The following is a 22,764-nucleotide window of genomic DNA, read 5'->3' as shown; positions in this document are numbered from 1 at the left end:
AACGCAGGGATTTCTGGAATCTGAAGAGGCTAAAAGACAGCCTCGCCAATTTGAGTCTTGCTTCAGGCAAAGCAAGATATTTAGCCATTATATATTTTCTGATTATAATTTGGCCATAAAACAAAAAACATAGGGGGCTGGCCCCGTGGCCTAGTGGTTAAGTTCTCATGCTCCGCTTCGGCGGCCCAGGGTTTTGCTGGTTCGGATCCTGGGCACAGACATGGCACTGCTCGTCAGGTCACGTTGAGGCAGCATCCCACATACCACAACTAGAAGGACCCACAACTAAAAATATACAACTAGGTACTAGGGGGATTCAGGGAGAAAAAGCAGGAAAAAAAAAAAGATTGGCAACAGTTGTTAGCTCAGGTGCCAATCTTTAAAAAAAATTTTTTTAATTAAAAATTTTTTTAAAAACCCAAAAAACATAGTCAAAAAGTAAAAATACAAACCAATCTAACTAAAAGAATTTTCACGGAGGGAGCGCTTTAAAAACATGGCTTTCGTATAACCAGTTTAAGACAGAAAAACTATCCTAGTATGTAGTGGAACTATGAGCGTGGGGGATGAAACACACGGAAAAAACACATAACCTGGCAGAATAGGGGGAGATCAGGTAAGGAAATACACAAGAGAAAAGCACATTAATAGTCTTCAAAACGTAGTACCCCCATCACACCTGCTACTTCCCACGTGACCTTGAACACGTGGCTTCACCTCTCTGTTTCCTGATGTTTAAAATGGAGATGCAACTTCTGCCCTGTGTCTCAAGATGTTGTTAGACTCAAGTGAGAAGAGAGATGTGCAGAAATTTTATAACTTGTGAAGCACTGCACATTTATAAACGATTATCACTTCCAGACACTAACTCCTGGCACGCGGAGAACATGTAATCGGGCGTCTCTCACAGTGGCTGGCTTGGTTTCTTGCCCATTGGATGCTCCCGGTACACGTTTACTTCAGTGAATTCACACATGTGGCTAAATGAGTTAACACATGTGTGTCCCTGAAAAGGTGACTTCCATCCCCATAGAATAAGTTTAACAAAAGCCAACCCTGTACATCAGGAAGAACTTTCTAAAAGCATTGGAGTAATTTTCCAGATGACAGCTATTTCTATAGAAATTGCACTTAAGAATTGTAGTCATACCTTAGACAAACCTGATCAAAGTTTTTTAATTGCTAGAGTTGCTGCCTTTATTTCATTTTGTCTTAAAGCAGCTTCAAAGCCCCCACTGGTCTCCTGAAAGCAATTGAGATGAGGAATCTGCCTCCTAATGCAGATGCCAGAGCAGAGGACCGACTTCGCCCGATTTCCATCGCATTGACATTCTGTGTATCTCTCACATCTAAGATCCTTTCAGATCATTAGCAGTAACTATACAACGAATGTGGAGTAGATGTTCTGCTTATCCAAAAAGAAATTCACCACTTTCCCACCCATCAACCATTTCCTTTTGTAATTCCAATATTGTTTAATGTCATCACTATCCACCTGTTATGGGTTGAATTGTGTCCCCTCCAGATTCCTAAGCTGAAGTCCTAACTCTCAATACCTCGTACTGTGACCTTATCTAGAAACAGGCTCATTGCAGATGTAATTAGTTAAGATGAGGTCATTGGTGTGGCCCTAATCCAATGTGACTGGTGTCCTTAGGAGAAGGAGAAATGTAGATGCAGACACACACACCCATGGAGAACAACATGAGAAGATGAAGGCAGAGATGGGGGTGATACTTCTATAGGCCACAGAGCACCAGAGATTGTCGCAAACCAGCGAGCGCCGGGAGAGAGGCATGGAGCAGCTTCTCCCTCTCAGCCTCCGCAGGAACCAACCCTGCCAGCGCTTTGATCTTGGACTCCCAGCCTCCAGAAGCATGAGACAATAAGTTTCTGTTGTTTAAGCTCTCAGTTTGTGTTTTTTTGTTACAGCAGCCCTAGAAAACTAATATACCACCCACCCACACCTAGGTGTTGTGGGAGTCAGTCATTATGGCTTCTCTCTCTGTGTCAAAATCCTGGCTGTCTGCACCATCTCTGATCCCTGTTGATACTACCTGGGAACCAGGTCCAGTCTCCACACTCTTCTCCTTGCCTCCACCCCTGTGCATCTTCCCTCCTGCCACCAAAGTCGCTCTCCTCAAAGGCAAGTCTGGAAAATCACTTCCCGGTTCAAACGGCCTCCGCTAGCCCTCTGGCCTACAAGGTAAAGCCCACGTGTTTTAGCAGGCTAGTTGAGGCTCCCTGTAAATTGAACTCACCCCATCTCTCACCCTGGCCTCCTGTTTATGCCTCACCGCAGCCACACTCAGCTAGGCCGGCCTTGGACACTTCCAGCCCTTTCCTGACCCCACGCATTGCAAACACGGCCCCTCTCTGTGCAATGCCCGCTCCCCTGTATGCGGATCATCTGCACCCCTTTTCTCCTAACAAACTCCTCTTTAGTGCCCAGCTTAAATATTATATACTCTGAGAAATCTTTCCAGAACCATCCAGGCAGGGCTAGATGATACGTTCTCTGGTTCTCCCCACCAAGAGGTCTCTCGACTTGACCCTCCCCAACTAAGTCCAGGTTAGGGCCCCTCCCATTTAATGGCCTCCCCCACCAGGCTGTGAACTCCACTGGGACAGGGATCATGTTTCTCTCGTTCATCACCACATTCCTGTGGCGCTTGGCACACTGTCTTCACTTGAAATCTGCAAGTGCTATTGAATTGGATTGTAATTAACTGCTCATAATTCTGGAGTCAGAGCCACGTCTCTATCTCCAGTGTCTAGACTGTGCCTCACGTCAGTCAGGTCTGGATGACGAATGAATGGGTGGATGGATGGATGAATGGATGATGGATGGATGAAAGGATGGTTGCCATGGAAATTCTGAAGGTGGAAAGATCTCCGAGATATGAACTCAGCAAGAAAAGTCCTCAGGAGAGAGAAGAGCATGTTGGGCTGTGAGGAAAGAGTGAGGTGAGCCTCGGGTAAGTTGAGACGGAGGAAGGATCCTGCAGAGAGGAGGAGGACCTAAACAGCAACAAAGAGCAGTCACTGAATTGGCCAGGGCTTGACTTTACAAAATAAAGGACACAAGGCTGGGGACATGGGGCCAGAGGCAGATTTGTGAAGGACAGAACCCAGAGGAGGGAGTTTGGACTTGACGCCGAGGGTTATTAGGGTTTGCAGGAAGGATGGAAGTGAAGGAGGATTATGCAAGGTGGGGCTGCAGGACAGCTGACCTCACAGGGGAGGGTGGGTACCCTGCAGTGAGGAGGAGGAGGAGGCGGGGAGCCCAGGTAGGAGACTTCTGATGGAGTCCCGGTGGTGAGGGTCTCTGCAGGGGGATCCAGGACCCAGGTTTTGGAGTCAGACGGACCTGGGCTCAGATGCTGACTCAGCGATTTAGGGCAAGACTCCTAATCCTAACCTCTGTAAGCCTCAATTTCCTCATCTGTAAAATGGGAATAATAAAACCCTTTGCAGTAAAGGTTAGTGATCACACTGGTAAATCACCTACCGGTGTTCTGGTATCTAACATGCTCTCAATCAGTAATAACATTATTATCAGTATTTGGTGGCTGAGCTGGTGGGAGCAGAAAATCAGACCAACCTCTTTACGTACAGAGGGCGACTCTCTCCACCCTTTAAGTTGGGAAGAAAAGGACCTTTCTTTGAAGGCTGTATATTTCCTTACAGTATAGAAGCATTAAGGATATCCATTGGGAAAATAACATCTTCAGTTGAAATGTAAACAAAGCACCACCAAGACATACGGAAGAGAAGCAAAACTTTGAAGAATCGCATTCTTCCTGAGGGTATTTCTAAGAGCAGTTCCTGACCTCAAAATGCCATTCCATGATCAATAGTGTAAAAAGAGTTCCAAGGGATGTTTTGCTGTGTTTCCTGAGAAATATGAATCCTTGATTCACAGGCATCTCTCAGCTGCTCTTACTGCTTCCTGACATTTCCCCACAACAGATTCCACACTAGGCCATACGACAGTCTCGATGTTTTGTGTTCCAATCATTATTGGTTTAATTACTAATTTGCTTATTGAAATTAACTTGACATTTGTACCTCATACTTTTCAAAGCATTTTCACATTCATTATCTCCTTCGGTCTTCACAGCAACCCAGAAGGTCAGCCAGGCCTGTGTTATTACTATTTAATAGACAAGAACACAGGTGTCGAGAGCAATAGGAACTCAAGGAAGCGCCTGGGGACGCAGGAAGGGAAGCAGGACACGATGTGGATCCTGAGAACAGGTGGGCACACAGGATGAAGAGGACAGTGGAATGGCACTCCAGGCGTGGAGGAAAAGGACACAGGAGGATGAGGTCATGTTTAGGGCACCATCGACCCTTCTTTTGATAGGCTCATCTCAGAGACAGCAGTCAGCTCTGAAACAAAGGCTGCCTAGAACACCTGGAGAAAACTCACAGAGGAGCTGGTATATGGACGGGAAGGAGCGAGTGTAACACATAACTTAAGAGATGAGGTACACAAAAGATAAGTACAGATAGTAAAAATTTAAATAAAAAATTAAACAGCTTAATTACATATTATAGGTAATATATATTAAATTATATAAAATATACACTATACAATAATATAATCTAGTATCATGATACATAATTATGTGATCTGTTATATGTAATAGATTATATATGTCTATATAACTTTATATATAACTTTGTAGCTGGAAAAGCAGTATTACACATTCTTTTCAAGCATATATGGAACACACTAAAAATCATCAAGTATTAGGCCACAAGGAAATTTTCAACAAATTACAAAAAGCAGAAATCCCATTAGTTTGTTCGGGCTGCTATAACAAAATACCATAGGCTGGGTGGCTTACAAACAATGGATATTTATTTCTCACAGTTCTGGAGGCTGAGAAGTCCAAGATCAAGGCACTGGTAATTTCAGTAATTTCAGAGATGGCTGTCTTTTCACCGTATCCTCACATCAGAAGGGGTCTCTTGGGGTCCCTTTTATAACAGCACTAATCCCATTCATGGGGGCTTCACCCTCATGACCTAACCACCTCCCAAAGGCCCCCCTCTCCAAATGCTATCACATTAGAGATTAGATTTCAACATATGAATTTGAGGAGGGACACAAACATTCAATTCAAGCACCCATATGCCACATTTATTGACCATAGTGTAATAAAATTAGAAATTAACCATAAAAGGATAGAAAACCAAATCTAACCATTTGTGAATTCAAAACTACCCTTCTAAATATCTCTTTAGTTAAAGAGGAAAACACAGCTGTTTTTGGAAAACCTCATTTTTGGAAATGAACAATGAGTTGCTCACTCTTATGACCTGTGGGATGTGGCCATGGTGGCATTCAAAGGAAAATGCATAGTAGTCTTAAGTATACATATTCGAAAACAAAAAGGACTAAGTCTAAATAAACAACACGTTAACTCAAGAAGCTGGAAAAAACAACAAAATGAACCAGGGGCTTGCAGGAGAAGTAGGACTTTGACCAAGTGGGATTGGAAGGTAATGGCCTTCTAGACAGAGGAAACAAAAGCCTAAAGATAGAAAAGTGTTCAACATTTTGGGGAGCAAGTGTAGTTAGTTGAAGGTTGGGTATAAATAGGTGCATAGTAGGAGATAATGCTGGAAAGATCAGCTAAGGCCAAACTAAGGCAGGCCCCGAATGCTGACCCTGTGAGTTTTCTCTTGATCCTGAAAGTAATAGCAAGCGGGCATGTTGGAAGGTGGTTCCCTCGGCAGTGTGCTAAATGGTTTTGGAATTACTTTGATCTTGTGCCATGGCCTCTGAACCTGACCACTGTAAATTCTTCTGTGTTTTTCATCTGACAAACAGCAAAGGGCATGGCCCTGAGAACAAGTTTTAGTGTGTTTCCTGTTCGACAAGTGTTATATTTGGGGCACTGCCGCCACCTTCTCAAGGCTGGCTGCTACCCTGGGATCCTAGCAGCTGACCTGTTCAATAGTCACTCACTTACTATCTGCCCTGATTTGTGAAATAGTTTTTCCCTGGAACAGATTCTGGTTTCACTGGCCATGGGTTTTTACACCTGGCACCTGTGTAGGAAAGAGCCAGCTGTAAGCCTGAGTTCTAATCTTGATGCCTCCCGGCTCCCCGGGTGGCCATAAAGAAGTCCTTTCTCATCTGTGAAGGGAGGAGAGCTGGACTAGATGACAAGGCCAGAGAAGCCGAGAAGAACGGCCGACTCCCCTTCAGCTGAGTCTGACGGTACTTTAATGTGCTGTCGGGTAGGGGGTGGAGGAGGAGCAGGCTGGAGGATGGGTGTGTTTAAAATTTGGAAAGAAATTGGGATTTGGAGTTAACTGCTGTGCTTAAAGTCTTGCTTTCATGGCATCTTGGCAAGTCATTTTGTGGCCGTTTTCTTACACGTACATGAAAGGTAATGACCCTTCCTGCCTTACAGGTTAACTGTAAGAATAAATGACACAAGGAGAAAATACTTGGCAAGTGCAGCTGGTCAGTGTCAGAGGTGCCCAAACTTGACCCCACCCCGGAATCCCCAGTCTTTCGTGATAACAGAGCGAACAAGCCATGGGAGCTGCACAAATGCCATAGAAGCACAGACTATTATCATGTGAACCATGCAGGCTGCCGCAGACATGGTTCCCCTGCATGGTGACGAACTCAGTTCACCTCGCAGAGAGGGAGAGAGAGAAGGATGAAATGTTCAACTCAAACAATTCTCTAATCTGTCCATCCTCGGAGCAAACCCTGGGGACGCCAGTCTTTCTAGCAAATCCCACCATGACCACACCTGTGGGCAGCCAGGATTCTTCGATCTTCAGCATCCTTGGATGATGGGGTGATTTCCACCTAATTCCTCTGGGTGCCTGAGAAGTAAATTCCAGACCGGTTTCCTCTCACTGGGGTGATGCTTTTATGTCCCCAGACAGAGCAGCTGCAGGCAAAATAGAAGCCATCAGCCACTCTCAGGAGTGATCCCAAAGTCTCGTAGCCCAACCAAGTCCCTCTTCTGTACTGCAGTGCTGGCTGCCTCTCCCTGCAGTGTCCACAGCCGGGGACCTGCAGTGTCCACAGCCGGGAAGGTCCGAGTCCTTACAAGGTAGGGGGCGCTTTAAGGCAAATGAGTTCAGTTTGCAAATCAAACATTTTAAAACCTATTTAACATTAAGTGCTCCAGGAAATCCAAACTCCAGCCCCTGCCCTCCCAGAGTCTATAACTGTACGAGAGATGGATCTGCAAACAGCCAGTTCTACTGCAAGACAGAATCACGGGCTATGGTTCCAATGCAGACCCAGCGTTAGGGTGCCCCAACAAGGGGAATATGGCTGACTAGGGGGTTAGATGGGGCTTCACGGAAGGATGTGGGATCTTGAAGGAAGGCCGTTGGTGGATGGGAGGGGCAGGAGAGCACAGGGTGCCCTTCTCTGGAAGGAGTGGCCCGGCTCTGACCCAGACGTCGGGGAGCGCAGGGCAGGTTTGAGGAACAGGAGTCACCCACGGGGCTGTGGGGGTGGGGGTGGAAAGGGAGGAGTCCTGGGAAATCTGGGAAGGACGGCAGGGCCAGAGAGATGCCCATGTGGTGTGGGCAAGAGGCGAACAAATGGTCAGATGATGAGTGTTAGTGAAACTGAGGGGAGGGAAGGCACTGCGTCCCTGAGGCCAGCACCATCTTGATCTCCAGACCAGACAGGTCTTTCTGGTTCAACCCCTACCACAGTGCTGACCCCCTGCGGATAAGCCTGAAAGCCCTGGGGCCAGACTATCTGAGTGACCTTGGGCAGACTGTATGACCCATCCAAGCCTCAGTTTCTTCATGTGTAAAATGCAATAAATAAGAGTATCTACCTCATAGAATTGTCTAGACATTTAAATGACCTGTGTATGTAACACATGTTCCCTAAACGTGACCTACAATTTAAATTTTTGTTATTCACCCTTATCTGATGACCCAAGAAACCATGGCAAAGACTGTATTTCATCTATTCATTCATGACTGTCTCCTGGACAGCCGTTAAGTTTAGAGAATTGTGCTTGATGCGACAGAGGACGCAAAGACAACCAGGACACGAGAAGCTCACAACCTCTGAGAGGAAAAATAACATCACCGCTATCTACAACATAAGGAGGCGGAAGGTAAGTCTGACTTGGGGGATGAAGGTGCCCAGGAACTGACTCTGAGCCTAGTCTTGCAACTTGAAGGGTGAATAAGTTTCACAGGCTTCCAGGGGAATCAGATCAAGGTGCTTCCTCCTCCCGGTGCCAAAGGGCACTGGAGGCCCCGTGACGTGACCAATTACCAGGTTGAATGAGTTTGCTCGGACTGCCATAACAGAGGACCACAGACCAGGCTGCTTGAACAACAGAAATTTCTTTCCTCGAAGTTCTGGAGGCTGGAAATCCAAGACCAGGGTTGCTGTCTTCTGAGACCTGCCCTCCGAGGCTTGCAGACGCCGTCCTCTTCCTGCGTCTTCACCTGGTCTGTCGTCTCTGTGTATCCTAATCGCTTCTTACAGGGTCACCCATGTGACCTCGTTTTACTTTAATTACCTCTTTAAAGGCCCTACCTCCAAATACAGTCGTATTCTGAGATACTGGGGGTTAAGACTTCTACATACTAATTTGAGGGGGACACCACTCAGCCCATGATGAAGGTTGAATTTGGCGTGGTCCAAAGCCTGGTCATCACCAAGAAGTCACACAGCTTTTCAGCCTTTCGATAAGAGAGACACCTCAGCCCGCGGGAAGAGGGGAGGAGGAGCCAGGACGCCATGACATCCCTGAGGGGGCTCCCAGCACCGAGGGGAGCAAGGTACTGAGCCGTGTACAGTGACTCTGGGCCTGGAAGAGCAAAGCGGCTCCGTCTCTACGGCAAGATGAGGCTCTCAACCCTGGTCACACATTAGCATCACCAGGGCGGCTAGTAAAAAAAAAAACAAAAGCCCCGTGAATGTCTGGCCCCACCCCAAGAGACCGGTCCAAAGGCTCTGCAGGGCAACCTTGACCTCAGCAGAAGTGTTTCAAAGCACCACGTGATTCAAGGGGGCAGCCAGCCCTGAGAGCCCCTGGCTAGAGGACGCTCAAGTTCCCTTCCAGCCCCAGGCCGTGACTCAAGCCCAGACTGGGGGTTCTCGACCCCCGGAACACCACATTCTCTGGGCCTTTAGATCACTGTAAACACTTTCATTGAACAGTATATTAATTACTCTTTGTATTTGCACAGCCCGTGACTGTTTGACGAAGTAATTGTCAGAGTATTGACTCATTCAGTCCTCATCACAACCCTTTGGGGCGGGCGCTGAGCAGATCTCACTATTCCACCTCCCCTTTATTTTTCTCCAGAGCACTTACCACCCTCCAACAGGCCCTATGATCAGCTTATCTATTTTCGTTTTACCCCAGATAAGAATGGAAGCTTCACCAAGGCAGGGATTGTTGTCTCTTGTTCACTGCTGGCACATGAGCTGGCACTCAGTAAATATTGGTTGAATGAATGAATGACTGAATCATAGAAGAGTAAACTAAAGCCCAGAGAGGTTAGGAGATCTGCTGGAGGTCACACAGCAAGTAAACAGAGTAGCTGTTGAACTGCCTCTTCTCTGTCTGTGTTCTTTCTACCCTCGCTCTGGGTTTCCTAGGGTGACCGTGACATTAGGGTGGACCCAGGAGGTACCAGGGGAGAGGGAATTCAGCAGCTGAGATAGCTGCAGGTGGGCCAACTGCTGCCAGGAAGTGCTTCTAGAATTATGCTACACAAAAGCACAGCTTCCTTGCCATGGTGAGGAAGAGCAGCTTCTGCTGATAGCCAAAGGGCTTAATTTACAGCCTCTCATTTTTTATCCTGGGAACAGAAGTTTTCTCTTGTAAGTACCTGCAAATGATTTGTGCTAACACACTGAAACTGAATCGTGGGGTTCCTAACGTAGCACAAAAATGAGGAAGCTGCTGGGTAATTCCTGGGCTGGCTGTTTACAGTCCGGACAATCAAACTTTCCATGGAGCGGGAAGACCGAACAGCCCCCCTGCCATTTCACAGATGAGAACACAGAACCTCGGACAGACCATGCGGCTTGGTGGCGGCTGCAGATGCCTGACTCAGCTCCCCATCGCTCTCTTTGCTCGCCCTTCATACCTCCCAAAGGTGAAATGGGAATTAACCCGAATGCCAGACAACAGCTTGTGGGAAGGGGCACCTGCCTCCTCTGGATCTCAGCCCTGGGTACCACACAGTCCATGTTTATCCAGGGAACAGCTGCTTGAAAAATCGTACCGTGTGTCCTGACAATTAAGAACCATGACCTGTGAGCCTCTTGGCCATTGCTGCGCCCTCCTCCCCCTTGGTTGAGAGGCAAGGAATTGATGTCAAAATCACTTGGCCCCGGCATGTTTGCTTCCCTTGTTTTTGGACTGGATTAATCAGTGTGGACTGGAGTTTGTCTGGCTCCATGACTCTCTGTGCTGGTCTCCCTCCTGAAATCGCATTCTAATCCTGCACAACATTTGTCCCGTTTCCCCAGCAACCAGCTCCAAAGCCATAAAGAGGAGATGAAGGCTTTGTGGGGAGAAGTGACAGGCAGCACCATCCTGGGGGGAGATAAACCCAGGTGCTCCAAGGCTGGATCGCAGCAACGCCCTCTGCCAACAAGAATGGGAGGGATCACTCACGGCATTTGAGTATTTTCCGTTTGGAAAGAGCAGTTGTCATTTTTCAATCTCTCGGCACCTAAGAATCCATATGGTACATCTGAAACAGGGGTGGTTTGTTGGGTAATTTTATAAGCAATTTTCATTGCCTTATAAAACTATTTTATATAAACATTATCATATTTACAGGAAAAAGGACACGGAAAATCACACTTTATTTACATTCCCCTAAATTCCCTTCAAATCTTACTCAGTATACGGGCACGCATCTTATACAGTTGCCAGAGTTTGCACGTGCCATTTCCATGCTCTATCTGTATCCTCTTATGCTAAGACACTCTTGTGCCTCCTCTCCTCTCAACACCCAACACCCTGCTTTATTTCTGACACTGCTGGTCACCAAATGTGTGTGTGGGCAGGGTGGGGATGCACACACCAGGCAATTCTGGGACACCAGCTGAGTGTCCTACAATTTAACTCAATTCTGACATGATCCACCTGGAGATAGCACCAGATCCCACAGGTTAAGGGCTCAGTCCCACGAGACTGCCTGCCTCCCTCTTCAGATGCCAACTGAACATCCAGGTTACCTGTGCTTCTGACCGCCTGGCGGACATCAGAGGTTCCCATAATCCCCTCCTCCAACTCGATTAATCTGCCAGAGCAGCTCATAGAACTCAGGACAACAGTTTACTTAGTAGATTACTGGGTTATTACAAAGGATATTAAAGGATATGAATGAACAGCCAGATGGAGAGACACACAGGGCGAGGTCCAGAGGTTCTTGACCACAGAAGCTTCTGTCCCCGTGGAGTTTGGGGAGCAGCCCTCCTAGCAGGTGGACACATTCTTGTTCACCAACCTGGAAGCTCTCTGAACCCCATCCTTTTGGGTTTTGATGGAGGCCTCATTACATAGGCATGATTGATTGAATCATTGGCCACTGGTGATCGATTCAATGTCCAGCCCCTGTCCCCTCCCTCGAGTCGAGGGAGGGGCAGCCCTGCAAGTTCCAACCCTCTAATCACTTGATTGGTTCTGGCAACCAGCTCCCAACCTTAGGTTCTCTAGGGGCTTTCCAAAACTCACCTCATTATCGTAAACTCAGGTGTGGTTGAAACGGGTTTGTTATGAGTAACAGAAGACATCCACTTCACCTGTATCACTTAGGAACTGAGGATAAAACCCAAATATTAGAACAAAAGATGCCCTCATTGCTCCAATCACTTAGGAATTACAGGGGTTTGGGAGCTTGGATGAAGACCAAAACACATATTTCTTATTATAAATCACACTGTCACATACACACATCTCCACGAGTTGGAAACGCCTGGTACCTCTATTATGAAGCACAGTTGGCTTGGCCATTCTCCATCACTTGGAATTGCGGTCATTCCTAGTTTTTACATGCAGAATATCACTCGATAATCTTGTTCCCGATTGCCTGATGTGGCACCGTAGATGACCTGCTCCTGGTGCGCCCGAGGAATAAATCAAGGCCAGTGGGTCAGGTGGTTCTGGACTGGGACGACTGCCTTTGCCCGGCGGGGAGCCCCGGGCCCGTTTCCCTGCCTCCCGGGACTCAGACTCTGTGGGTGTCAAACCTCGGGGGGACCTGAAGTTTTCCAGGTGGTGTCCAGCTTCAGCCAGAGGAGGCCCGGTGATTCTGGAGGTGGAAGCCTGCGCTGTCAGGGCATGAACCGCCTCATCAGCAACAAGTGGCCGCCACTTGGCCTTCTTTGAGTCTTCCTTCCCCTCAGCAATTCCTGTCTGCCCTTTCTCCAGGATATATCCCAAATCTGACCACTTCTCCCTACTTCCACCGCCACCCGCCCCCCACCCATTCCATGCTGCCCTCCTACCTGGGCTCCCTTGATGCGTCTTTCTCAGCCAGCCAGAGTAGTCTATTAAAAACATGGGTCAGACCGGGTCATTGCCTTTCTTAAAATCCTCCCACGGCTTTCCACAGTCCTTGGAATGAAATCTGGACTCCTCACTCTGATCTTTAAGACCTCACAAGATAAGATCTCTGCCTGCCTGTGACCTCATCCTGTCCACTCCGCCCTCAACCCCCACTCCAGTCAACCACACTGGCCCTATGGGCCTTCCCTTGGTCTGGAATGGCCCCCTGCACCTGCCTGCTTGTCCTTCAGGTCTCAGTTCGCCTGTCTTCTCCGGTCAGATGGTCCTCCTCCTTCCCTCCCTTTCTGAAGGAGCCGCTGCCCTCCCACCGATAATGATCAATGACAGCACTTTACAGTTTCCTTCGTAGAGTTTTTCACAGATTGTCTCTCTTGCATTACGATCTTTTGTGCTTGGGTATCAGCTGTTGCCCCCACCTCCACTGGAAGGTGAAGTCTACAGGTGGGACAGGCCCCCACTGAATCTGCCCCACCTCGTAGAGTGCCTGGCCTGGAGCGAGAATTCGGGGGAACTTGAAGAACGAATAAACTGTGAGAGGAAGCTTCTCTCGAGCCTTTTTATGCTTCTGCCTCCCTGGGCTTGGCTCGTGGCTCTGACCCTGGCCAACTCTTTACGGGGGAGGCTGCTGAGAGGAAGAGGTCCCTTCCCAGATCCCTCACGGCAGGCGTGTGCAGACTCATCCTGACGTGGCAGCGTCCTACCGCTTGACTGGCCTGGGTTAAGGGAGAAAACAGAAGGCAGGTAGAGCCATGGATGACAGAAGGCTAAAGACCACCGAATCCCATGCAGGGGGACCTACCCAGAGATGCCAAAGTCCTCTTTGTGTCAGCATGTCCCCTTCCCCAGCCACTACCACTTAGCATAATAATTGTCCCATTAATCCAGCATTTTTCAAGCATTATCTCATTTTTAATCCTCAGCACAACTATACTCAGGTAAGTATATTAGATTCATTCAACTGCAAGAAACTAAGTCTCAGAAAGTTTAAAAAAACCTGCTCCTGCCTTGCCTTAGAAAGCAATGGAGTCAGGGCTGGAACCCGAGGCCACCTGACTGCTGAGCCCTTGCCCCCATGCACAATGTGGCAAGAGCTTCTGGAAGCATCCTGAAGTGGCCCCACAGTGTCCCATTCTTCCCAACTCAGGTCTCAAGGCCGGAGCGCTCTCCCTGTTCACCTCCCTTCCTTCACGGCTCCTGCTCTGCTGACCGGCCTGCACCTCCCACCACAGGGAAGTCTTTGACGCCAAGGATTGTGTCTCGTGTCTTTGGGGAAGAAGTGGAATCACAGAATTATGCTTCTTAATCAATGCTTGTTAATAAATACCACTTCGGAGTTTCCTATAAAAATACAGTGGTCTCTCTCTCAGCTCTCAGCCAACCTGGGAGGAAGTTATCTAGGCTTTGACAGCATCTCAGAGGAACTCAGGCAAAGCAATAGGTCCATAGCCGACACTTTCTGGAAATAATTTGAAAACAGAACGAGGAAACCTAGCTGAGCTCTTGGTTCTGTTACTAACCTGCTGTATTACTTTGAGCAACTCACCTCTGCTTCCTGGGCCTCAGTTTCCCTGTTTATAAGAGGAGAGCGCTTAGGATTCCCCTAAGATCTCTCCCCTCTTTCCATAAATATTGATTGAGGACCTCCTGTGGGCCAGAGAGAGAGTGCTGGGCTCTGGGGACACAGCAGTAACCAGTCTGATGGAGGAGACCGTCCTTAATCCCACGGGGCGGAGATTTTGACACTTGCCATCTGTCAAACCTCCCGGTGTAACACTCTGTGATTGTCTAAACCCCAACCTGCCCTCACACTCTTCAATCAGATTAGCATAATCCTATTTTCAAGACACCGACACAAATCCCCTACAGCTCACATCCGCCCCGGTGTACTTGTAAGGCCCCTTCCTCCTCTCTTGCCCTCGGAGAAGTTCCATCTGGAAGATGTGGTCTGGCGGCTGAGCGCCCAGGGCCGCTAGAACCGGACTCCCCAAAAGGACCGAGGCCTGGGAGAGGCGCGAGGACACCACGGGGAGGCGCCGCCGCCCCAGCGTCCCGACCCTGGCGCCCCCGGGAGGCCCCCAGAGACCGGGGCACCGAGGGGGCGAGCTCGGCCCCTCCCCGGAATCACCTGCGCCGGGCGGGGCGGGGCCGGGGGCGGGGTCCCCAGGCGGGGAGAGCTGGCGGCAGCGGTGGCGCCGGCTGGAGGCCGAGCGGGCGGTGGCCGGCGCGGGGCTGCCCGAGCAGGTAAGGGGCGCGGGGCGTCGGGGACGCCCGGGTGGGCCCAGCTCAGGCGCGGCGGCTCGCTGTCCACCTGCCGGCTGCGCTGGGCGAAGAAGAGCCCGGGGGTGGGGGCGAGAGGGGATCCCAGTGTCGCCCCACCTTTGTTGGAGGAAGCGCCTGGGGTCTGCGCGCGAGGGCGGTGCTGGGGGGGGGGGGTGAGGGGGGAGGTCGATCATCCTCAGGGGGGTTTGGGGATGGGGATGGGGATGGGGCTTGCGTCAAGGTGCCCAGAGTGCTTAACAAGCTCCCCCGAGCACAGAGAAGCGCCCTGGGAACCAGCCTGCATTTGGGGGTGAATATTCGGGGCATCCTGAAGGCAGGTCGTTTCCTTGTTCCGCCCCCCACCTCGCCTGCCCTCCGCGGAGGGGCCGAGACTCCCCCGGAGAAAAGGGAGCTGATCCCGCCAGCCAGGAGATAGAAGGGACTTGGAACCACTCAGGACCTGTGTTTGCTTCATCTGTAAAATGGGCCTCTGGACGGGTGGGCCCTGTGCGGAGGCCCCTCCCGGAGGAAGATCTGCGGTTCAGTGGAATGAAACCCCACACCAAGGGGAGGAACCCAGAGTTCTAGTTCGGATCCGCAAAGCCAGTAGACGCGTTTGGAGCAGCTCCCCGGTGGCTCACTGGACAAGCTGCTCCAGAGGAAGGACGCAGGGACGGCTCCAGTTCTGTGGTCTGGGTGCCCGGGTGGGAGGAGGAGATGGGTGTGTCAAATACAAGGCTGGCTTAGGGGACCAAGGAAGCCCTCTAGTCCTTGGAATCCTGGCCTTGCGCCCTAGCCGGGTGGTCTAACTTAGTCTTGGACCCTTCATTTCTCTATGGTTCAGTTTGATGTGCTCTTTAAATGAAGCAATTTCTCCAGCAGATTAGGTCAGATAATCCATATAAAGTGCTTAGCACAGTGCCTGTATATAGTAGGCACTCAATAAATATAAGGTACTAATTTCCACTAGACCAGCTCCTCGAGATCAGGGACCAATGTCTGTTTGGTTCACCATGATATGGTGCCTGGCGTATAGCAAGTCTCACTATGTATTTGCTGAAGGAATGAATGATGGCTGAGTATGTAGAACAATGCTTGGCGCATGGTAAATAGTCAACAAATAGGAGTGAATTTAGAGATGGCCAGATGCTAACTGATGGGTAAGGAGACAGGAAACAGTGCTCTAGGTGGATGCAACAGCACAAACATAAGCCCAGAGTAACAGATTTGGAGCACCCCCCCCCAAGACTAACATGATAGTCATAGCCAGAGCACAGAGGTAGGGGAGGACACCCCAAATCCTGGAATCCTGAATCCCAGCAGCCACGTGGGAGTGGATGAAGGAGCTGGAACTCTAGGTAGGTCAAATACCTTTCTCGTGTCCTCTGAGTGTCTACCCTAAAGTTACAGGGGAAAGGGGGGGAGGGGTGCCGAGAGACAGCAAAGGACCATGGATGCCTGATGGGAGCAGATGATGAAAAGGGGATCCCAGGACCCCTTTGTGGGGGTGGGGCATTCTTCGCCTTGTCCCTGCTGGTCTCTGTGCTGGCTGGTGGTTAAGTAGCTGGAGCGGGCAGCATGGTGCCAAGTGAGCCAACCACTGGGTGTGTGTGGTGAGCCAGGCGCCCAGGGAGCAGGGCTAGAGGAAGGTGCTGGATCTCTGGGGACATCTGCTGTATGGGCTTCACATCGACGGCTTATCCCCTGGGCCAGTTCCTGTGCTCCATATCACCGCTATGGACCGTGGCACTCCTGCCTCAGGCCTGGAGCCAGCGGGGTCTTGGAGGTCGAACTGCTCTAAGTAAAGCTAGGGCCTTAGCTTTTCTGACGTCCTGGCAGGCAGCCGTGTTGGGTTTCCATCTCTCTGGGGTGACCAGGACTATGTGAGAAGCAAAGGTCTGAAGTGGAGGTGAGAGACCAGGGGGAGCATATTGACAGGGGACGGGAGGACTATACCCCTCAAAAGAGCCAAGTTTGAGGCTTCTCCTTGTAGCACTCTCCGTAATTGCTTGTAATCATTTGTTTAATTTGCAATGTGCCCTTGACAAACCAGTCCCCAAGATCCTCCCAGGAGACCCGAGGGGAGTAAAGCAATGTCCACACCGATCCCCCGCTCACTGCTTCTGGGACACAGGGTGAGAGTGTCAGAGCCACGGGGACCCCTAATGGCAAGAGAGGGCCCCCTCCATCTAAAGGTGAGGAACTGGGGTCCTGAGAAGAGAGTTAGGCTCAGTCGTGCAGAGTGAGGGGAGACCACAAGTCTCCCAATTCCTGGTGCCTTTGTCACTGCAGTGGGCTGTGGAATCCTCCGGGAGTTGAAAATGCAGCAGGACTTCCTTTTATTTTCCAATCTTCCAATAAAATGGAATAAAGGGTTACAAAAAGCAAGGTAAAGTGGATTTTAAGTTGCCTGATAAACCCTTTTAGTTTTTTATATATATATATATATATTTTTTTTTTTTTTTTTTTTTGCTTTTTCTCCCCAAATCCCCCCAGTACATAGTTGTGTATTTTTAGTTGTGGGTCCTTCTAATTGTGGCATGTGGGACACCACCTCAGCATGGCCTGATGAGTAGTGTCATATCCGCGCCCAGAATCCGAACCAGCGAAACCCTGGACCACTGAAACGAAGCCCGCAAACTTAACCACCCGGCCACGGGGCCCGCCCCCGCTTTTAGTTTTTTAAAAAAACCTCATGTGTGATGAATATAAGACCCCAGATTACATTATGTCCACTCATTTTTTTCAAGACATATGATTGATACTGAAGAAAAACAATCCAAAATAGGAACCCGTCTAGCTGAGGCTGAACTGTTGCTGGCCAGAAGCGCTGGCGTTAGGATGCACAGTGCGCACCCCCTGCGGGGGCCTCCGAGGGCGGCCTAGAAGCAGGAGCATGTTTGTTTCTCCTGGACAAGCGCCCAGCCCCTGCGTGCTGCCCCTATCGGTTTCCCCATCTCCATCCAGCAGCTTCCTGATGCGGCTGGCATCTGGGCTTCTGGCATCCCACGCTTTGCTTTGGGATCCGGCAGGATGGATCCCTCTTTGTTTTCTCTCAAAGGAATTCCTTATCAGAACTATAGATTCTAGGTAGGCAGGAGGAGGCAGGAAGAGAGGAAGGAGACCGAGCCAAGTCGAGAGCCAGCCGTGGCTTCCTGAACAGAGCTGGGGTGTAGGTAAAGCTGAGGGGGTGTGGCAGTGGGGCTGGAACCTCTTACGTGGTTTGAAACTCCCCGGGGGTGGTGGCTGCCGTTGGGCCTAAGGAAGGAAAAGAGGGAGTGCCAATCTCTAAGACAGAGAAGCCTGTTCTTCAGCCTGCTTCCAGCTTGTTCTGAGGGGCCTCCTGCCTGGCCGGACACTCCTGAGCTGTTGGGGCCCTCGGTGGGACTGCCAGATCCTCTGGACTGCTGGGGGCCTCGAGGAGGTGGAGGGGGTGGCGGTAGAGGCATTGGCATGTCAGGGGTGGGTGCACCCTTGGGCAGAAGTACCAGCAGTGAGAATGGGAGGAAAAGCAGGGACGGAGGCCTCTGCTTTTGAGCTGTGGGATCTTGTTCAAGCCACATGACCTCTCTGAGCCTGTTTCCTAATTTATTACAGAGGATACTATCCACCACAAGCACTTGTAAATATTAGTTTCCCCGCCTCTTTAGAGAAACTTGTGTCTGGGGATCTAGTGAGCCAACCTTTAGGGCAAACAACCTCAGGATTTTCAGATTCCTCCACAGTTCACTCATCCTTCATTCATTCAGTCAGTCAGTCAGTCGGTCCACGTCCTCAGGGCTGACCCCTGTCCTGGCGCCTGCACTGGGCATTCAGGGACAGCTCTTCTTGCTGCTGTTCGTCTGGTTTCCTGCAGACCCCCAGCACAGGATGGCCTTGCCTGGAAGCCCCCACCTGTTCCTCCACCTGGGCTTATCTCTTCAGTCTGTTGTGCAATAAAAAGCGATTGTGTCACTTGTTCCCCCACTGCCACACCCAATCCCATAACCGTCCTCCAGCTTTCCTAAGGTGTTAGCCTGCAGGTCACAGGGGAAAGAAACGGTTAACTCCTGTTTGCTGAGCGCTTGCTGGTGCCCACACAGTGCTAAATGCTCCCCAGGCTCAGTCCCTTTAACACCCACGGCACAGAGGAAGTGACTAGTATTATTCTCTAGTTCCCTACTAAGGTTCAGAGACATATGTAACTTGCTGGTTGTCACAGAGCTAACCAGGGACCCATTCTCACTTCCTTGGGCCCTAGGCATCCTTGCCTTTGTGGGCCCCTTGCTCTGTAAAAAATATTAAGAATTATATTTATGACTGCATTGGTGTATTAAAACATTGTCTTCAACCTAAAATTCCTTTTATTCTTCTGATCTTGAAAGAAATGAAAACATCTGTGTAGGCCACTAAAAGTGTCGTGGGCCCTGGGCGCTTCATCTCCTGTGCCCAGTGGAGAGGTCGGCCTGGAGCTGAGGAGGGAGAGGGTGGGATTCTAGCCCATGCCCATCACGGTGGAAGTTCTGACCTCCTCATGGTACTGCCCTTTAGCAATTAAAAAAAAAAGAACAAGCGAAGACCTGGGGTAAAGGGACTACTTATCCAAAATCCTAACCCTGTAGTGGTATTAACAGTTCTCTCTGGAAAATGGAGATATTCCCCCTCCCCCACCCCCTTGTGGCTTTTTGACTGAAACTTTTCTAAGAGCCAAGCCCACTCTATCCTCTTTATGCGCAATTCTAGATACCCCACTTTGGCATTCTCTTCAGACATAGACCTTAAGGGTAACGGGTTTGCCCAGAGGATGAAAGGCGATTCATTTATCTTATAGAACAGCTCCAAGTTCCCACCTGAGCCCCAGTAACGATATCATTGGTCATAATAATGAGCATTTTCGAGAGTTCTCGGTGTGCCAGGCATTATGCCAGTCTCTTGGCAAGCATTGCCTCCTGAAAGCCTCAGTAATGCGGTGGATAGATACTGTTATCATCTCCATTTTGCAGATGGAAAAACTGAGGCTTAGAAAGACTAAGTGACTTGTCCAAGTGGTGGTGCCAGGATTGGGACCTGAGTCTGTCAGCTTGTTGTCAGAGCATAACCTCCGTGAGGGCAAGGACTGTTTCCCACCGTCTCCCCATCGCCCAGCACAACACTGGGTACATGCAAGCTTTCCATGTGGAATGACTGACCCCAGAACCTGAACTCTTAACCTCTCTACTTTCCCGCCCTCTGGGAAGCTTACCTGCTTCCTGTCCCTGCCTCAGTCTTGAGACAGTCACTCCCTGCCCCTCTAGTGCAGAAATTGGCAGTGACAGCGGGGGGTAGTCTGGGGCAGCTCAGAGCTGAGGAATTGATCCATCAGGCAAGGCCGCAGGCATTCTCTCTTCCATCCCTGCCCCCTCCTGCCTCCTCCCCCGCCCCGGCCTGTGGAATCCCCCTGGAGGAGTCTGCCTCCTGCCAAGGCTGCTTCTCCCTGGGACTCAGAGGTGCAGCCTGACAGTCAGGCAGGCAGAGTGCCAGCCAGAAGGCAGTGGCCGTGGCGTCTGTGGTTTCTGCCCTGGGGCTCGTCTTCTTCCTCCCTTACGCCTGCCTTGGGCCCTTCCCCAGGGCACATTACTAGACAGATAGCTGGTATCCTCAGGGGTGCTTGAACTCACCCACCAAAATACTTAGACACCTGAGAAGAACAACTGCTAGAAAAGAAAGACAATAAATCAAGCTACATGTGCCACCTGAAGCAGAATTATTGAAGCAGATGGACCAAGATTTTAAAGTAAAGCGTGATAATTAAACTTGAGGAGATAAAGGAAGAAATTCATAAAATAATGCAAGAACAAGAAGTCGTAGGAGAGAACCAAATCAAAACATTAGCTAGAAGAATATAATATTTTTTAAAAGAACACAATAGATGGTGTAAATATCAGGATGGATACAGTTGGAGAATTAACTAGTAAAGAGGAAGATCAGCTGGAGAAGGCAGAAGGCAGCAAGAAAAGACAAAGAGATAGCAAATAAAAAAGAAAACGTAAGAGATACAGAGAGGAGAAGTAGGAATCCTTAAAAGGAAAAAAAACTCTAAAGTGGAGAATAGGAAATAATTGAAGAAATAATGGAGATTAAATGTTCCAGATTTAAAAATGAGTGAACTCTGTCAACTTAAAAAGCAAACTCGCCTGTTATTTTATCCTCAAAATATCTTCCTGTTTATCCGGGAATAGCCAAAAGAACTGAAATTCAGGACGTGGATGCTATGGCAAACCACAGGCAAATCCAGAAAACAAAGTTGGGGAGCTGCTTCCATACAGAAAAAGGGAGCAAGGGAGTGGCTGTTCTAAAGGAAAGTACATTGGGGGAAAGTAACAGTTCAGAGCAGAAACAGCTTCTCATTGGCTGAGCTGCAGTGTTTCTCATTGGCTGAGCTCGGCGTTTCTCATTGGCTGAGCTGCAGTGTTTCTCATTGGCTGAGCTCGGCGTTTCTCATTGGCTGAGCTGCAGTGTTTCTCATTGGCTGAGCTCGGCGTTTCTCATTGGCTGAGCTGCAGTGTTTCTCATTGGCTGAGCTCGGCGTTTCTCATTGGCTGAGCTGCAGTGTTTCTCATTGGCTGAGCTCGGCGTTTCTCATTGGCTGAGCTGTCACTGGGTAGGGAGAGAAATCTTCCTTCAGTAGTAAAATAGCTTTACTTTCTGTCCAAGATGCAAGCATATGTGTCTTCCTGTTTGGTGTAACCCATGCTGTAGGATAGGGCATGAGAGCTCCCCTTATGGGCCACACTGACTCCAATTTGGTTAAGGTTTCTTTTATTAATTTCCCCAGCTCAGATCAAAAGGACTTATAGAGCAGCCAACAGTAGAAATAAGGAAAAATCTTGGGGTCAGCCTAGTGGTGCAGGGGTTAAGTTAGCATGTTCTACTTCGGTCGCCCCAGGGATGGCTGGTTTGGATCCCGGGTGTGGACCTACGCAACACTTATCAAGCCATGCTGTGACAGGTGTCCCACATATAAAGTAGAGGAAGATGGGCACGGATGTTAGCTCAGGGCCAGTCTTCCCCAGCAAAAAAGAGGAGGATTGGTGGCAGATGTTAGCTCAGGGCTAAGCTTAAAAAAAACAAAAAAGAAGGAAAAATCTACATACAGATATTGCAATGAAATTGAGAATATAAAAGACAAAGAGGAAGACAGCAGAGAGAAATAACATCCCTTACAAAGGAACAAGAATCAGATTGACACCATACTTCTCAATAACAACGCTTGATAAAGGAAGTCAGAGTAATGTTATTAAGAATCGAAAGAAAAGAGCCCTTTCAATCCAGAATTTTAAAGCTAACCAAATTGTCATTCAAACATGAGATCATAATAAAAATATTCTTAGGCAAATAAAGCCACAGAAGGTGGAATACACAAAGAACCACACTGAAAATATTTATGGAGGAAATACTTAAGTAATAAAAGAAACAAATCCAGGAGATGCTGCAAGAGCTATGGGAAGTCGTGGGGATGGGTCAGAGGTCAGTGCAAGAAATAGAAGGAGAACTCAGCATTTTAGGTGGGAGAGGATTTTATGCACCGAATTCTTTAAAAATATTGGAAAGGCTGGAGGCTCCCCATACACTGCAGAACGGGCCAGATTGGAGAGCTGTGGTGCCTGTCTCAGGAAACTGGGAGAATCCAGGCTGCCTGGAACTGCTGAATTTAAGGGCACATGACAGTGGCTCTTGATCCAGGGATCCAGAAGTTGAAATGCTGTCTCTGCCCAGATGCTGGAACTCAGAGTCTGGCTACCAGTGACACAACACTTGCTCATCTTTTAAACAAACAGCGGGCCAGCCTTAGGCTCAGACACTTTGGAAGGTAACACTGTCTAGCTAAAATTTAATAACATTGTTGTGCTTCATCTAATTTATTTTGTTGTTACCTTCTATTGATGGCAAGTGGTGTTGGTTTTCCATCTTCAGAAGTGATAGAAAA

The 22,764-nt window shown here is 49.1% G+C and overlaps 1 protein-coding gene and 1 long non-coding RNA gene across 10 annotated transcripts in view; one reads left to right on the top strand and one right to left on the bottom strand.

Moving 5' to 3' along the window:
* Positions 1-4,848: 4,848 nt before the first annotated feature.
* On the bottom strand, positions 4,849-13,660 carry LOC139079916 (uncharacterized). 8 transcript variants are annotated; one of them, XR_011533949.1, is made up of 4 exons: positions 12,500-13,660; positions 11,975-12,109; positions 11,727-11,810; positions 4,849-11,468 (listed from the first exon to the last, which is right to left on the bottom strand). It is a non-coding gene; the product is annotated as an uncharacterized lncRNA (long non-coding RNA). The 8 variants fall into 8 exon arrangements; XR_011533953.1 differs by lacking the exon at positions 12,500-13,660 and having other exon boundaries at positions 4,849-8,913; positions 10,659-10,737; positions 11,975-12,477; XR_011533956.1 differs by lacking the exon at positions 12,500-13,660 and having other exon boundaries at positions 4,849-8,913; positions 10,659-10,716; positions 11,975-12,477.
* A 1,005-nt stretch (positions 13,661-14,665) lies between these two features.
* The window catches only part of NCMAP (non-compact myelin associated protein), a 39,479-nt gene continuing 31,380 nt past the window's right edge, over positions 14,666-22,764 (top strand). Inside the window, exon 1 of one of the 2 annotated variants that reach the window (XM_070597630.1) lies at positions 14,666-14,801. The gene's annotated coding sequence lies outside the window, so the exon portion shown is untranslated. The remainder of the gene's footprint in view (positions 14,802-22,764) is intronic. The other variant, XM_070597602.1, reaches the window with a different exon arrangement.

Source organism: Equus przewalskii, chromosome 2 (assembly GCF_037783145.1).
Source record: "Equus przewalskii isolate Varuska chromosome 2, EquPr2, whole genome shotgun sequence".
NCBI lineage: Eukaryota > Metazoa > Chordata > Mammalia > Perissodactyla > Equidae > Equus > Equus przewalskii.
Note: the sequence above shows the minus strand (reverse complement) of the source record. Positions and strands in the feature narration are given on the sequence as shown.